Source organism: Balaenoptera musculus, chromosome 13, assembly GCF_009873245.2.
Source record: "Balaenoptera musculus isolate JJ_BM4_2016_0621 chromosome 13, mBalMus1.pri.v3, whole genome shotgun sequence".
Lineage (NCBI taxonomy): Eukaryota > Metazoa > Chordata > Mammalia > Artiodactyla > Balaenopteridae > Balaenoptera > Balaenoptera musculus.
In genome coordinates this window covers 18,160,847-18,176,497 of record NC_045797.1, presented here as the reverse complement: position 1 = coordinate 18,176,497, position 15,651 = coordinate 18,160,847, and positions in this window count along the sequence as shown.

Here is a 15,651-nt window from a genome sequence, read left to right as displayed (position 1 = left end):
TCTTATTGTGTTTGGGGTCTCCTTTTCACAGGCTGCAGGTTTGTAGTTCCTGTTGTTTTTGGTATCTGTCCCCAGTGGCTACGGTTGGTTCAGTGGGTTGTGTAGGCTTCCTGGTGGAGGGGACTAGTGCCTGTGTTCTGGTGGATGAGGCTGGTTCTTGTCTTTCTGGTGGACATGTCCACGTCTGGTGGTGTGTTTTGGGGTGTCTGTGGCCTTATGATTTTAGGCAGCCTCTCTGCTAATGGATGGTGCTGTGTTCCTGTCTTGCTAGTTGTTTGGCATAGGGTGTCCAGCACTGTAGCTTGCTGGTCATTTAGTGAAGCTGGGTCTTGATGTTGAGATGGAGATCTCTGAGAGATTTTCGCTGTTTGGTATTATGTGGAGCTGGGAGGTCTCTTGTGGACCAGTGTCCTGAAGTTGGCTCTCCAACCTCAGAGGCACAGCCCTGATACCTGGCTGGAGCACCAAGAGCCTTTCATCCACACGGCTCAGAATAAAAGGGAGAAAAAATAGAAAGAAGAAATAAAGAAGATAAAATAAAATAAATTAAAGCTATTATAATAAAAAATAAGGTAAAAAATATTAAGAAAAATATTTATTAAAAATTTTTTTTAATTTTTTAAAATAAAAAATATGAAAAAACTTATTAAGAAATTTTTTTTTAATTTTTAAAAATAGAAAATAAGGAAAAATTTATTAAGAAAACATTTATTAAGGGAAAAATTTTTTAAGTAAAAAAAAAAAAAACGGGCGGACTGAACCCTAGGACAAATGGTGAATGCAAAGCTATACAGACAAAATCTCACCCAGAAATATACACATATACACTCACAAAAAAAGGAAAAGGGGAAAAATTAATATATCCGGCTCCCAAAGTCCACCTCCTGAATTTGGGATGATTTGTTGTCTATTCAGGTATTCCACAGATGCAGGCATATCAAGTTGTTTGTGGAGCTTTAATCCACTGCTTCTGAGGCTGCTGGGAGAGATTTCCCTTTCTCTTCTTTGTTCGCACAGCTCCCGGGTTTCAGCTTTGGATTTGGACCCGCCTCTGTGTGTAGGTCACCTGAGGGCGTCTGTTCTTGGCTCACACAGGGCGGGGCTAAAGGAGTAGTTCCTCCGGGGGCTCTGGCTCACTCAGGCGGGGGTGGGGGAAGGAAGGGTACGGATGAGGGGCGAGCCTGCAGTGGCAGAGGCCAGCATGACGTTGCAGCAGCCTGAAGCGTGCCGTGCGCTCTCCCGGGGAAGTTGTCCCTGGATCACGGGAGCCTGGTAGTGACGGACTGCACAGGCTCCCGGGAGGGGTGGTATGGATAGTGACCTGTGTTCGCACACAGGCTTCTTGGTGGCGGCAGCAGCAGCCTTAGCGTGTCATGCCCGTCTCTGGGGTCCGTGCTGATAGCCGTGGCTTGCGCCCGTCTCTGGAGCTCATTTAGGCGGTGCTCTTACTCTTCCGCCATCTTGCCCAGACACCCTCTCTAACAATGTTTTGATAAACCTCTTTTTCCCTGATGAATTTTGCCAAATTGATAATTAAAATCTTTACCATAGATAGAATCCCATGATGAGGCCTGCATTATAAAAAGAAAAATATTCTAGGCAAGAGGAAATCAGCTAATAAAAATTCTATATCAAATTCATCTCTCTGGTATGCATTACCATAGCAACAAATGAATCTAACCTGTCTGTTGTTGGCTTTGTAGTCTTAGACATACTTACAATTATGAAATTTTCCTTCATCAAATGATGCTAATAGGAATCATCATGGCAAATTTCATATGACTCTAGTACTTTATGGACTGCAAAGTGGACACATGAATTATTGATTGTTATTCTCATAAAAACACCTGTGAAGCAGTAAGGATTGATTTTATAGCCCCACTTTGCAGATGAAATAAATGAGGCTCAGAATATTTAATCAACATCCAAGCCACAAAGATAATAAGTGACAGAAACAATACCATCCCTCCTCTTTTTATCTAGTTCTGACCCTATTAATCATGTGGTCCTATTGAAGATAAGTTTATGAGAATTCAAATTTCTGCTTCATGATATAAATGAATGGATAAAAGTGGTTGTGCACATCCTTGTGTGTGTGTGTGTGTGTGTGTGTGTGTGTGTTAGATAGTTGCCAGTAAGTAGTTATTAAGTAGCTTAATTCAGTGTTTTGCAAATTTTAATGAGCAGGCAAATCACTAGGAGATTTTGTCAAAATGAGTAATTTGCTCAGAAGTTCTGGGGTGAAGTATGAAATTTCACATTTCTAGCATGCTCTTTGCCTATCCATGGGCCACACCTTAAAAAGCAAGATCTTAATTCTATTGTGCTTTTTTTCAAGAATGTCAAAATAAGCAAGGAAAAAAAACCTTCAATCTAACCATTCATGCTTTTCTCTCACTCACTACAATGAAAGACATTCTTTATATTACAACCAAAACACCTAAAAGGCACATTTAAATATTTAAATTTAATTTTTACCTATAAGCAATGCCATATCTCAGGAAAATTATTAAAGTTAGAGTAATAGTTACTTAAGATGTAATTACATTTGGATTTTTCACAACATTTGCTATCATAGCTCATATTTGAATTTTTCACCTGTTGGTTTTCACCTAGAAACTTTAGAGTTGATTTTTTTCCCTCTAACCCATAGGAATAAGGGTGACAGTAGTCCTTTAAAACTATTTTAGTACTGGAATTTATGCTTAAGTATGTAGTTCCTGTCTCCAGGAGAAAGAAGAGCTTCAATTTTTTCCCTGTCATAGGTGAGCCTAGCTTGAGATCCTGAAGCTTATATTTGGATCACATGACCTTCAAGCCCTCTTCATAAAATGAAAGTAACAATTTTATGTAGGAAATTTCCTTTGTACTGAAAGGCATTTGTGGTTTACTGCTTGACTTCCTGACAAAATTATTTTTGTTATTTTGTTTTCCTAATAACTTTTTAAAATTTAGAATAGTTTTAGATTTATGAAAACATTGTGAAGATACAATAGAAAGTTCTTATATACACCACATTAAGTTTTCTCTCCTAACAAGTTACATTAGTATGGTGTGTCACAATTAATGAATCAATATTGATACATCATTATTAATTAAATTCTGTATTTTATTCAGATTTCCTTAGTTTTGGGTATCTAAAATCCTTTTTGCTATTCCAGCATCCCATTCAGGAAACCACATTACATTGAGTCTTCCTGCCCCCTTAGGCTATCCTTAGCTGTGACACTTTCTCAGACTGTCCTTGTTTTTGATGACCTTGAAAGTTTTGAGAATTACTGATATTTGTAAATAATTACAGGTAGTTATGCCTAATCAGATGAATGAGATTTGTCTGATATTTTTCTCATATTTAGGCTGAGGTTATAGGTTATCATGGCATGTTTTTATGAACATTATAAAGTTACCTTAAGGCAAATTGCAGTTGACTTAAACGTGTATTTATATTTTATAATAATGATGTCCCTATATGACTATGACAATGAAATACATAGGAGTGTTGTGATTCTTCAAGTCTCCCACAAAATTGTATTAGATCAAGTCAGTAGTGTAGATCACAATTTACCCCCAGATGTCAGCATTCATAAATCCAGCAGATGGTCTCAATCTCTATTACAGTTTGAATGCTACTAATGTTACTAAATTACGTTACATGGCTTAAGCCAATGAAAGCAGTTTTTGATGTCTATGCTGAAACTTTGAACGGGATGTAATTTCCCTCTGCTCTGTTGTTCTCTGAGTGTAAAAGCTGCATTCTTTCTTCACAGCTGCTTTTCCTCTTTTATTTTTGTTTTTAGTTTTGTTTTTTGTTTTGTTTTGCTGCTTGCTGTTGCTTGATTAAAGGGTTGGAAGAAGTACGAAAAAATAAGTGAGAAAAAGGCTAATTGATACACTGTGGCATTTGGATATTCTTTTCTTATCAAGGAGTATATATTCCTGTATTTTTATATGGATTATTGGCAGGTTTCAACAGTCCCTGGTGTCTTCTGACTTGTCCGAGAAGGGCTAAGTGTCCATGTATTTGCCAGCTTAATTGTTTCTAATCTTTGAGTCAAATAAAGGAAGGCTTGATAGTATATTATTGCTAATCATGAATCCAATTATGAATATGTTTTGTGTTAGCCAACTGCTCCCACACATGTTATCTAGGACAAGTGATATATGAATCAGTTCATATAGGAATAGGAACTATCCGTTCATATTCTTATTAATATAGGAATATGAACCGATAGGAATCGGTTCCTATAGCAACTGAACAATTGTACTAGAAAGAGCAGCTTCCATGGGGGCCAGCTAGTTTGCTTCTGTGGAGTCATTCTTAGAGGTTTGGTCTAAAGTCAGCTCCTTTAGCCCTTTGAGTAATCACGTCAGTACCTAATACCCTATAACTTTCAATCAACCTTTGCTGAAATAATGCTGCATAAAAACCAACAAAAACTCCTCAGCGCCATTCAACAATAGCATTTATTTTCACATTGCTGGGGGTCAGTTGGGATCCTGCTGACTTGGGCTGGGCTTAGCCTGACAGCTCTTCTCCAAGTGAGTCATAGTCTGAATGGCAGGGTAGCTGAGGCATGTTTTTCTCATGGTAACAGCAAAGGAGTGAGAGACCAACTTTAATCACACAGTCGTAATTCTAGCCAATGCTTATGTTACATCTAATAACATCCCATTGGTCAAAGCAAGTCACATGCTAAGCCCAACATCAAGGAGTGTGAAATTACTGTAGTTAACATGGCAGAAAGTGAGACTGCATAATCCAGTTGGGAAGCAGGGAGTGAATGGCTGAGAACATATTCCAGTCCGTCATACTATATGCATCTTTTTACAAAAATAGTTAGAGCAGTTTAAGTCATATGCAATAGAACACTGAATAATAAAGAACACTTTTTTTGTAAATTCAGTATATATTAAGGTCTTCTCTGTATTAACTGCATTCTCATTAGTTTATGTGTCAGGCAATACACTTTCTCAGGAAGAAAATAAAGAGTGGATTGAACACCAAGAGAGGAGGAAATGCACTTTACGTATGGAAAGTATTAGTGAGCCCCTCAATCAGAACCCTTGGGTAAGTAGTTCAGTTTGAGCAGGCGCAGGCTCAGATGCTAAGGCCCCTTGTTTGATGATTTGAACTATTAACCCCTGACAGTTGGCACCAAAACTTGGGGCTGCAATATTAGTTTTCTCCAGCCCTAATCCTATCTGGCTTTGGCTGTTTCAAACTTGTTTTGCTGAAATGCTCCCAGCATACCATACAGTCAGGAATACACTGATTAAGGCAGACTAATTGAGTAGTGAAATGTCAAAGGTCATTTAAATGTCAGTTTTCATGCCTTTTAGAGGTTGAGGACTGCCACTATTGATGCTGTTTCTTGTGTGTCATTGGGTAAGGGGTTGAGAAGGGAGATAGGAGGAATTACTTTGAGGGAAAATGGTATTGTCTTTCCTCTCTAATTGTGCAAAGGAAGATAATATAAAGGGGATAAGTGGTATAAAAAAATAGTGAGATTGTTTGCATTTTGCTACTGAGAAGTACACAGAGATGACGACCATCATCATTCCTTTTCTATTTCTGTTTCTAAGCTTTTGTCTTTCCAATTCTAAAAAGACATTTTACAGCATGACAAAGGCTGTTAAACATCACAATATACAGATCTCCAAAGGTTTTAATTTTTTTGATCTTTGCAGTTACTTTTAGAAAATTATTTCAGTTCTTAGAAGGTGAACTGAAAGTATTTATCTGAATAGTTATTTACCCAAATTATTGCTTAATTTGTCATTTAAGTTTGAACTTTGTGTTTTTATTTTTATATATTTTAAATTATTGTTTATCATCTTGAAAGTTTAAAAACATTTTTCTGCAGAATCATTTTTTTACTTTTCTGTGTCCTTTTTCCAACTTCTCTTCCATGTGTTCCCAACAAGTAGAAATGAACAACATGTGTCTCTATTTCCTACTTGGCTATAGATTATTATATACTTTTTGGAACTGACAGTGTTTGGGGTTCTTTGCCTGTCTTATCTACAAACCAGTTTTGACAGATCATTTGTAATCATCAGTGTATATCCAGGAAGTATTTTCACCTTCCAGGCTGCTATATCTTATAAAACTTTGATGCACAAAATTAAATATATATAATTTTTTTAGCAGTATCTAATATTACATCAACTTGTAAACTTTAACAATTAAAGCTTAGAATCCAAATTAAAATTTTGTAGAATTAAAAATTCAGGAAAAAGCATTCACCCTTAAAACAATTTGGTTTTCTTATTATAAATGGAATTTCAAAGTCCATTACTCTAGTTTGACCTTAACCTAGAAAGTCAGACACATATCAAAATAGTCAGCATCTCTTAAAAAATTTATTTCTAGACTTTTATTTATTTTTTTATCAATTTTTTTATTATTCTGATATTAATAAAGACATATGGCAGAGCTTGATTTATTAGATGATTACTGTTCTTCATAATTTTTGCATAAAGTTTGTCCTCAAATCACTTAAACCCTTTATTTGAAGTGCATAAATAGTACTGTAAGGAAGTAGCTTTATATTTAAAGAAAGTATTAGAGGTCAATAATCTTACTGAACTATGTCTTGTGTATCTGTATTTGCCACTTTTTGATGAATTTTCCATTTATCTATTCAGTTCTTTGTACCTTCCACCAAGACTTGTAATGTGGAGACATTGGTAAGTGGTGCTGTGCGTGGCCCTGCCTATCAGTGTCAAAGGCCAAATAAAAGGAATCTGAGAAGATAATTTTAGGTATATGAATCTCCTCTTTTTGATCACTATTCCCATTCAAAATGAGATCTCGGAATTTTCTCCAGATTTTCTTTCTGAAAAGTTAAGCATTTAGGCAAAACCTAACCGAAGTCTCAAACACTTTGATTCTATGATTCCATTTAAATATAGAATACATATCATGAAAAGTAAGATGAATTACAATGAAAGAGAAGTAGATAATATGAAAATATGTATTAAATAAACAGGTAATAACACTAAAAGCAGCTAGCATTTATATACTTCATTCCAAAGCAAACTAGGTTGCAATTCCTCAAGGGTAACCACTGGGCTTCTGCATTTATTCCTAAATCGTGACTTTTCTACCATCCTCTGATAGGACTCCCTAACCCCAGTCACTCAGGTTGGGATCCCAACTGGCCAACATATTTTTTGGTATTCGTCAGATACATTTATATATTTTTCTATTTTTGTGAGAGAGAGAGAGAGAGAGAAGTAAATATTTTTCTTAGAGCAACACGTTAGGAAACAATGTTATTTCTTACCAGGTTTTAATTATCCAGACTTTTTAAAAGGCAAACCAAGGGAAAGAGTTAATAAATGGAAAGATGTTATGCTTTGTCTAATTAAAATTCCTCTGTCATACTAATAAAGCTTTATTGCAAATATGTATGGGCATTAGATAACTGTATAAGCAATGTACTAACTGAACTAATAAAGTGTATTTTATCTTAGCTCAGCTTCGGTGAGACTAGGATATCCTATTTAGACCCTCCCATGATTTAATAAAAATGCCTGTCCTGTTCTCCAAGAACTTAACTAGCCAGAGAGTGAACTTTCTTTTCCCCTACTGGGATCATGGATTGCAAATCAGTTTTCTCTGCCCAAAAGTAATCACCTAAGCCAGTGGTTATGTGAGACTAGGGTAAAATGGAAAAGCCGTAAAAATTAATGAGCCTACCTGATGCCCAAGCTTTCAGACCATAATTCTGGGCATGAGAGAATTGAAGTCTTATTTGGTTAGGTAGGGTAGAGTGCAGTGTATGCTAGTGTTTTTGGAACTTCTGTTGTCTGTGGACTACAATTGCAAAGTGCTTCTACCTCTGCCTGCAACTACAAAAACAAAAGTTAACAAAGACAAAACAAAAGACACCATTAGCAGAGTTAATGATGTGTAAGTGAGATATCTTTTGGATATAAATACTAGAAAACATTTTCAAACTGGCTCAGGCAATAATGTTGGCTTTAAGTTAAAAGTCCAGTTGTAGAAATTATTTTAAGTAAAATTTGATGCTGAGTTGAGGCAAGGTGCAAAATGTCACCCTTTCTTTCTCTCCCCTGCCTTCCCCCTTTTCCCTCCCTCTTTCCCCAAACCTCTCTCCCTCCTTTTTCTGGGTTCTTCTCCCTGACTTCCGTGGTGGTTGCTTCACCAGAAGGCTGTCTGGATCACTTTGAGAGATCTTTGTCAGCAACTTCTGGGAGTTACACAATTACATGCTTTCTCTTTCGAGTCCTTTCTGAATAGTAAGAAAGTTTCTCTTTTCAAAAGACTACATCCATGGGTAGGTCACAGGCTTTGAACTAATCAAGTGGCTATTCCCTTCCCAAGAGGTGAGTTAGGTATGGCATTGGTCATAATTGATCACATGGAGGTGTGAATTCCCAAGAAAAAGCAAATTATTATGATTAAAATGGGAATGGATGCTAAATGGTCAAAAATGACCAACGTTCTCCAGAAATTGGAAGGCAAACTGCTTTTTAAATTACCTGTCAATAAGTGCTATTGTATTTGCATTATTTTTTACAGTATTTTATGGCTTTGCCATTGCATTAACTGACATCCACTACTTGGCAAATGGCAGAAAACCCTCATTTTTATTTCTCTGAAAATCAAGGGAATAACAGATATTTCATTGAATGTTTACTGTGATATTTCAGTTCATAAAATAAAATTTTAAGTTGATAATTTCTTATGCACATAAAAAGTATTTACTGAGATTGGGAAATGTGTAACTCTTCTCATGGGAACAGCCTCTCCATCATCTCTTGCCACAGTGGACATATTTCCACTGAAGTCAGAACATGCCTCAGATTCCTATTTAACAGGAGGTTTTAGTTAGTAGTATCAATAATAGAAGCTCAAATGCAAAGTGAAATCTACTGATCATATCTGAGACTCACATGTGCAATATGGCGATGGCTGTGAAGGACTCACATGTAAACCTTTCGACCATGCCCTTCAAAACACATATCTATTTGGGCAGAAAACTTACTATGAATCTGACATAATATTGGGAAAAGAAGACTTGCAGAAGTTACTTATTTTCTTTTGATAATGCAGCTATATCCAGGACAAAACATGAAATGGCTTCAGAAATAAATATAGTAGGCTATCTATACAACCCTGAATACTCTCTTCAAGTGCTGGTAGCGTGGGTTATGGTCAGAGGAAGTAAAAATAATAACACTATTATAGCAGACCTACTGTTACTTACAATTTCATCATCGTTCATGTTTTCAAAAGTCCTTCCGCTTCCTTAGATCATTCATTTTGTGTCCTGTTTTGAGTTCCCCTAACCAGAGAGGTACCTAACAAGACAATAAAACAAGCTCATTTTACATATTTTTATATTAAGATGTTTAATTAATGATAAATACTATATACTTCAACAATCGTTAATTAAGTGGATACATATGTGTAGGTCTTGAGAGTTCTCCTGATAATGTATTCCCACTCCTCAATTGCATAGGAATATCTTAAGTAATAAATGCTTCTGTATTAAGCCTTCTAGTTCCAAGAACTCCACTTCACGCACTGAATCTTAGAAGAGTCTAGAAATTCTTTATTGGGATTACTTTGATCCAAATTTTATGCTTCCCCTTTCAATCACTCTAGAGTTTCTTGTGTTGTTTTTAAAAACATATGCCATTATTTAATTGACAGTAAGTATGTTGTTTTTCTCCTCTCAGCATCCCCTCTCCATCATAAAAGGAGTCTAATAAAAACATGCAGGAGCCACGTACACAGTTTTTTAAGCATCATCAAAAAAGAAATTAATATCTCTTGTAAGTTGTATTATTTTAATACCATTTATGTTCCTCTGAAATATTCATATTTAATCCATGTGAGAGCAAACTATTTGCAACTATAACTTTCTGTGCATAGCTCAGTTCCTTGTTTATGAACAAAGGTTGCAATTGCAAGTTTGTCTTTAGAAAGTAATAATTATTTATCATTAGCTCTTTAATTTTCTCTGCCTATATAATTCCTCGTGATTCTCTTAATCATCTTATTTTTTGAACCTTATTTTTTCTTCCAGTTTTATTGAGATATAATTAACAGCACTTTGTAAGTTTAAGGTTTTACAGCATAATGATTTGACTTGCATACATCATGAAATGATTATCACAGTAAGTTTAGTGGCCATCCATCATCTCAAGTTTAAAGAAATAGAAAAAGAATTCCTTGTGATGGGAACTCTTAGGATTTACTCTTTAACAATGTTTAAATATAACATACAGCAGTGCTAATTATATTTATCATGTTGTACATTACATCCCTAGCGCTTATTTATCTTAAAGCTGGAAGTTTGTACCTTTTGACCACCTCCATCCAATTCCCTGTCCCCCGACCCCTGCCTCTGGTAACCACAAATGTGATCTCTTTTTCGATTAGTTTGTTTATTTGTTTGTTTGTTAAGTATAATTGACCTACAACAGAATGTTACTTCCTGATACACAACATATTTGATATTTCTGTACATTTCAAAATGATTATGATCATAAATCTAGTTATGATCTGTCACCATACAAAGATTTTAACGATTATTGAATATATTAACCATGGTGAACATTTCACACCATTGACTCATTTATTTTGTAACTGGAATTTTGTACATCTTAATCTACCTCATCTGTTTCTCTTCTCTCCCACCCCCTTCCCCTCTGGCAACCACCAATTTGTTCTTTGTATCTATGACTCTGTTTCTTGTCTTTCTCTATCTGACTTATTTCACTTAGAATAATACCCTCTAGATCCATCCATGTTGTTGCAAATGGCAAGATTTCATATTTATATAATTCATTCTTTTTATGGCTGAGTAATAGATACATTTGTTACATCTTCTTTATCCATTCGTCTATTGATGGGCACATAGGTTGCTTCCATACCTTGACTACTGTAAATAAAGCTGCAATGAACGTAGGGGTGCATATATCTTTTAGAATTAGTGTTTTTGTTTTCTTCAGATAAATACCCAGGAGTGGAACTGCTGGATCATGTGGTAGTTCTATTTTTAATTTTTTGAGGAATCTCCATAATGTTTTCCATAGTGACTGCACCTATGTGCATTCCCACCAACAGTGCACAAGGGCTCCCGTTTCTCACGTCCTTACCCACAACTGTTATATGCTGTCTTTTTGACAATAGCCATACTGACAGGTGGGAGGTAATATCTCCAGGGTGAACAGCAAAATCCTTTGAGTACTTTTTAAAATATGCAAGTATTCAGCTCTGTTCTTCAGAAATTCTCAGTATGCATGTTGGAAGGAGGTAAAATTATAAAAACTGCACACAAGTCTGATGAAGAAAAACTATGTGACTCTTTCTGTACATGGAGGGGACTCTCCACATAATTTCTTCTGATTTCTTTTTTTGGTCAGAAGCCATATTCCCAGCATTCTTCTCCTCAGGAAAATGCATGTTACTTTTGGCAATTGGGTCCCAGCATCACTTAATGAGACAAAGCTTTGATTTTGCAAGACTGCTTAAGACAGTGAGAAACCATGATTACAATACACGGGTTGACAGGTTTTACATATCATCTGGCCTTTGATTTAACACGAAAATGAGGAAAAGAAAATAAAATGGCATGAGAGAGCTTAGGAGATACAATTAGTATCAGCCTTAAATATTCATCCAGTTAGAGACTGAGACACTTCTCAGGAGAGAACCTGAGAAAAAGTGGTGCAAATGCAAAAAAGTGGTGTTTTTAGGTCTATACTGCCAACAGTAATCTCATTCTTGATATTGATTCCTGTGCTTTCTTCTTTTCTTTTCCACTGTAGGTACGACTTTATTGTTTCAATTTATTAAAAAACAACTTTGAATTTTTTTCTCTCTGTCTTGTTTGTTCTTACAAAACTCCACTCCCTTCCAAACGTGCCTGCAATTGCTTATTCTCTAGATCCTTTACACAGTGTTTTAAAAGTTTATATTGAGTTTGTTTTCATATGTGTGGGAGAGTCAGTCCACTGGCAACTTTATCTGCCACACCAGAGAGGTAACTCACATACATATTTCTGTGTAAATACATTTGACAGCTTTCATTAGATTCATTCCTAGACACTTGATAATTTTAATTCAAGAATAATTTACATAAAGTGAAATACAACACTATCTCCAGAATGCCAGATTGTCAGTAACCATGGCTTTCATTGTATGCTTCTCAAGAACAGAGTCCCTGTCTTATTTAGAACTATACATCAAGTGAAGATGTGTTACCTGGCACACATTAAGTACTCTGTAGGTATTTTTGAACTAAAATACATTGTTGATTCCGATGTAATTAATTGGTAATTTTCTCTCATAAATTACCTGTCTTTAGATCCTCAGAAGAATTACTTTGGAGTAGGGCACATAACTCATAGCTACTACTGACCCTTCCTTGCTCTGCTTCAATCATTTTCAACCTTTCCTGTATGACAGAATCACCCTTGAAGATGTTAAATAATACTGATGACAGTCTTCATCCTAGACCATTGACACTGGAAGTGGAATTCAAGTACCAATATTTTTGAAAATATTCCCAGATAATTTTAGTATGCACTCAGGTTTTGGATATTGGTTCTATTTAAAACCAACCACACAGGTCTCACTTGTTTGAAGATTCTAAGGCTACAAACTATGAGAAAACAGCCAGATGATGAAGATTAAAGCAAGCCTGTGCAATTTTCTATTCTCCCAGAATTTCAGTTTTTATATGCATGGATACTATTTCTGCCTTCTGACTCATTCCTAAAAATGTAATTTGAAGGCCAATTGGAATCTAACCTAATATTTAAAAATAATAATGGGATAAGGAATTGTAAATTAAAGATAGATTCAGATTGTGGAGGGCTCCACATCCTAGGTCATATTTTCAGACCAGACTCCACTGTGAAGTCACTGAAAGATTCTGATCAGAGTAATTACACACACACACACACACACACACAGAGGTTTGGAAAAGGATAGTTGGCAGTGATTGACCAGGTTTGTCAAAGAAAGCCTATAGATAGTGTTAATGGAAACAAACTTGGAACTCTGAGCCATTGGATTTATTAACATGGGTGTAGCTTGTTTTCAAACACTTTTAGACCAAAGTATTCTAAGTTGTCCAGAGTATGAGAGTAAAGTGTGTGCTTCTGGAGTTCTAATATTATTCTGTGTGCTCATTCGGCAGTGTATCAACCTAGATAGCATCTTGACAACACCCTCTCCCCTGAGAGTGGCCTCTGACACCTCTCTTCCTTATTTCAGGAATTGAAAGGCAACCTAATCTCCTGGGGATGAATCTCAAGGTTGGAAACACTATGAAGTAGTTGAAGACTTGTCTGTGTACACTGAAGTCGTATTAGAAAACTATTCACCCTCTCTTCTCTTAGTTAAAAACATTATCATGCAGGGATTGATAATCTGAATCCTACAGATTTAATAAGAAAACCTGTTCAACAAAATCATGCCTTTGATTATGCCACCAAACACATAGCCAATCTTTGGTTAAAAGCATGTGTTGTCAAGAAGTGTTAAACTTTATCAGCTGTTGCTTTAGTTTTTAGATAAGATCCCATCTTGTCAGATCTGATCGTGTTGATAGTCTCTTTTAAAGTTTTCTGTGGTTCTCAGTACCTTTCAAAAAAAATCAAATCTCTATGGTTAACACTTAAAATTTTGACTTATTTTTCTTGCCTGAAATCCTGCCAACTGCTCACTCACTCCACATCATCCTCTACCTCCCAGTGCAGGGAGAGCCATCCCATCCCTCTAGGGATAATAATAACTGTTGAAATTTTATCATTACAAATAAATTGGACATATTTCATAATCAGAGTGTGGATGAGAATTGGAATATCAGAATTATTATAATGAAAATGATTAGACCTTCTATCCTGTTCTTATATTATTGATATCACAAAATGCTGATAGGTTTTACTTTTTACTTTACTCTTTTAATATTTAAAAGAGTTTCAGTTAAATTAAAGAAGAATTTTTAATAATAAACACTTCTCTTACTTGTAAAAAATGTGCTCATTTACTGGAATATACACTGATTATCTCTCTTTCATGTTATCATAGGAAGCAATTTTAGTGTCATCTGTCAGTGATATCAATCTGGATGATATGAGGCTTCATAAAGTCCATGTGCAAGTGTGAAAGGTTAAAACTTATAGTATATCATCACACCTAAAGTACTGAACATACCTATCACCTCCAGAAATGTTCTTGTGTTCCTCTGTGTGTGTGTGTGTCCTCCATAGTGTTAGCCTTGAGATCTGAGACCTGGTCTTTTGTAGTGCTCTCTTGCCGGCAGCCATTGGCTGAGGTCTACAGATATTGGGGTGTTGGTGGGGCTAGTCTCTTTGGCATGTGGCCATAGACAATTCTTCAGAGAAGAGACCGTTGTGAATTATCAACCCACACTCATGGCAGCTGGGGTGGGTGCATCAGCCTGGCCAGTAATGAAAATCAGGGCAAGATCCAGACAGTTTCCACTAAAACCATATAGGCAAATACTTCCTTCTTTGGTATAGATGATTTGTCCTTGCCTGTCTGACTACCTCTGCTTTGAATTCTATCACTTGGGCTCATGGCAAGGGAAGGAGAGAAAGGATCTAGCAATGCTGGTTAGTGATTGGCACCGAACTGTGATTTCCCATATCTAAACACTTCTGTTAGAAAACTTTACACAATGGTCACACTATCTCTGTGCTGTCACCATGAAGGCCATACTAAACGTTTACATTTCAGGATCTTGTACACAGGTGGTTAGATGGTTGGAATTAATTAAATTGGATATCTTTAGCTCCTTATTCAGAATTTTTACAGTGCTTACCAATTTCTCGCTAGCACTCAGAACAGTTTAGTTAATCAGCCAGAAAGGGTTGATTTTAATCAAAATAAGCTCAACACTATGTTATTTTGTCATTGTTCCACATGTCAAGAATGCTTTATTTTATGATCAACCATTTAATGCACTTTCATGGTCAATTTCACTGACAGTGGTACAATATTGTAAAAAATAACCAAGCAAACCAATCAACTTCCCCCCACTTTTCAAAGCTGGTTGAGGGAGGAGTGTACACTAAAAATTTTAGGATAACCACACATAAAATGCAATATGTAAAGGAGTATCTAAATGCTGATTAAAGGTCTTGGCCTTCAAAGAATTGCATCTCACTTCATAATAGTTTTAGCATTGAGGGGAGTTAGGGATGGGAGGGACAGATCAAGTGTCTGAAATTCACAAGCCAGCAAATAATTTGCTGGTTTGAATGCCCTTGAGATTAAAAAAAAAAAAAAAAAAATCTCTTCACCCTTAGAGTCTAGGGAAGCACACAACATATGGGGAAAATATAAAGCAGACAGTTTCCTCCAAGACTTAAGCCAGAGGATTATGTGCATGGATCTTACTTTACTTTCTTCAGGAAAACTGCTCACATACTTAAAATACAAGGACAAGGGGCTTAAACAAATCTTTTATTTATATTCCTTGGGGATGGCCAGAGACTTGATGCCTCACAACAAAAATCTTCTTACTGCTAATTGATGCAATTTGCCCCATTAGATAAATATTTTAACTGTGGAGTAACAAAAATAGTATAGGAATGGTACTTTGAGTTCTGGTCCTGATTCTGGATATATTTCAT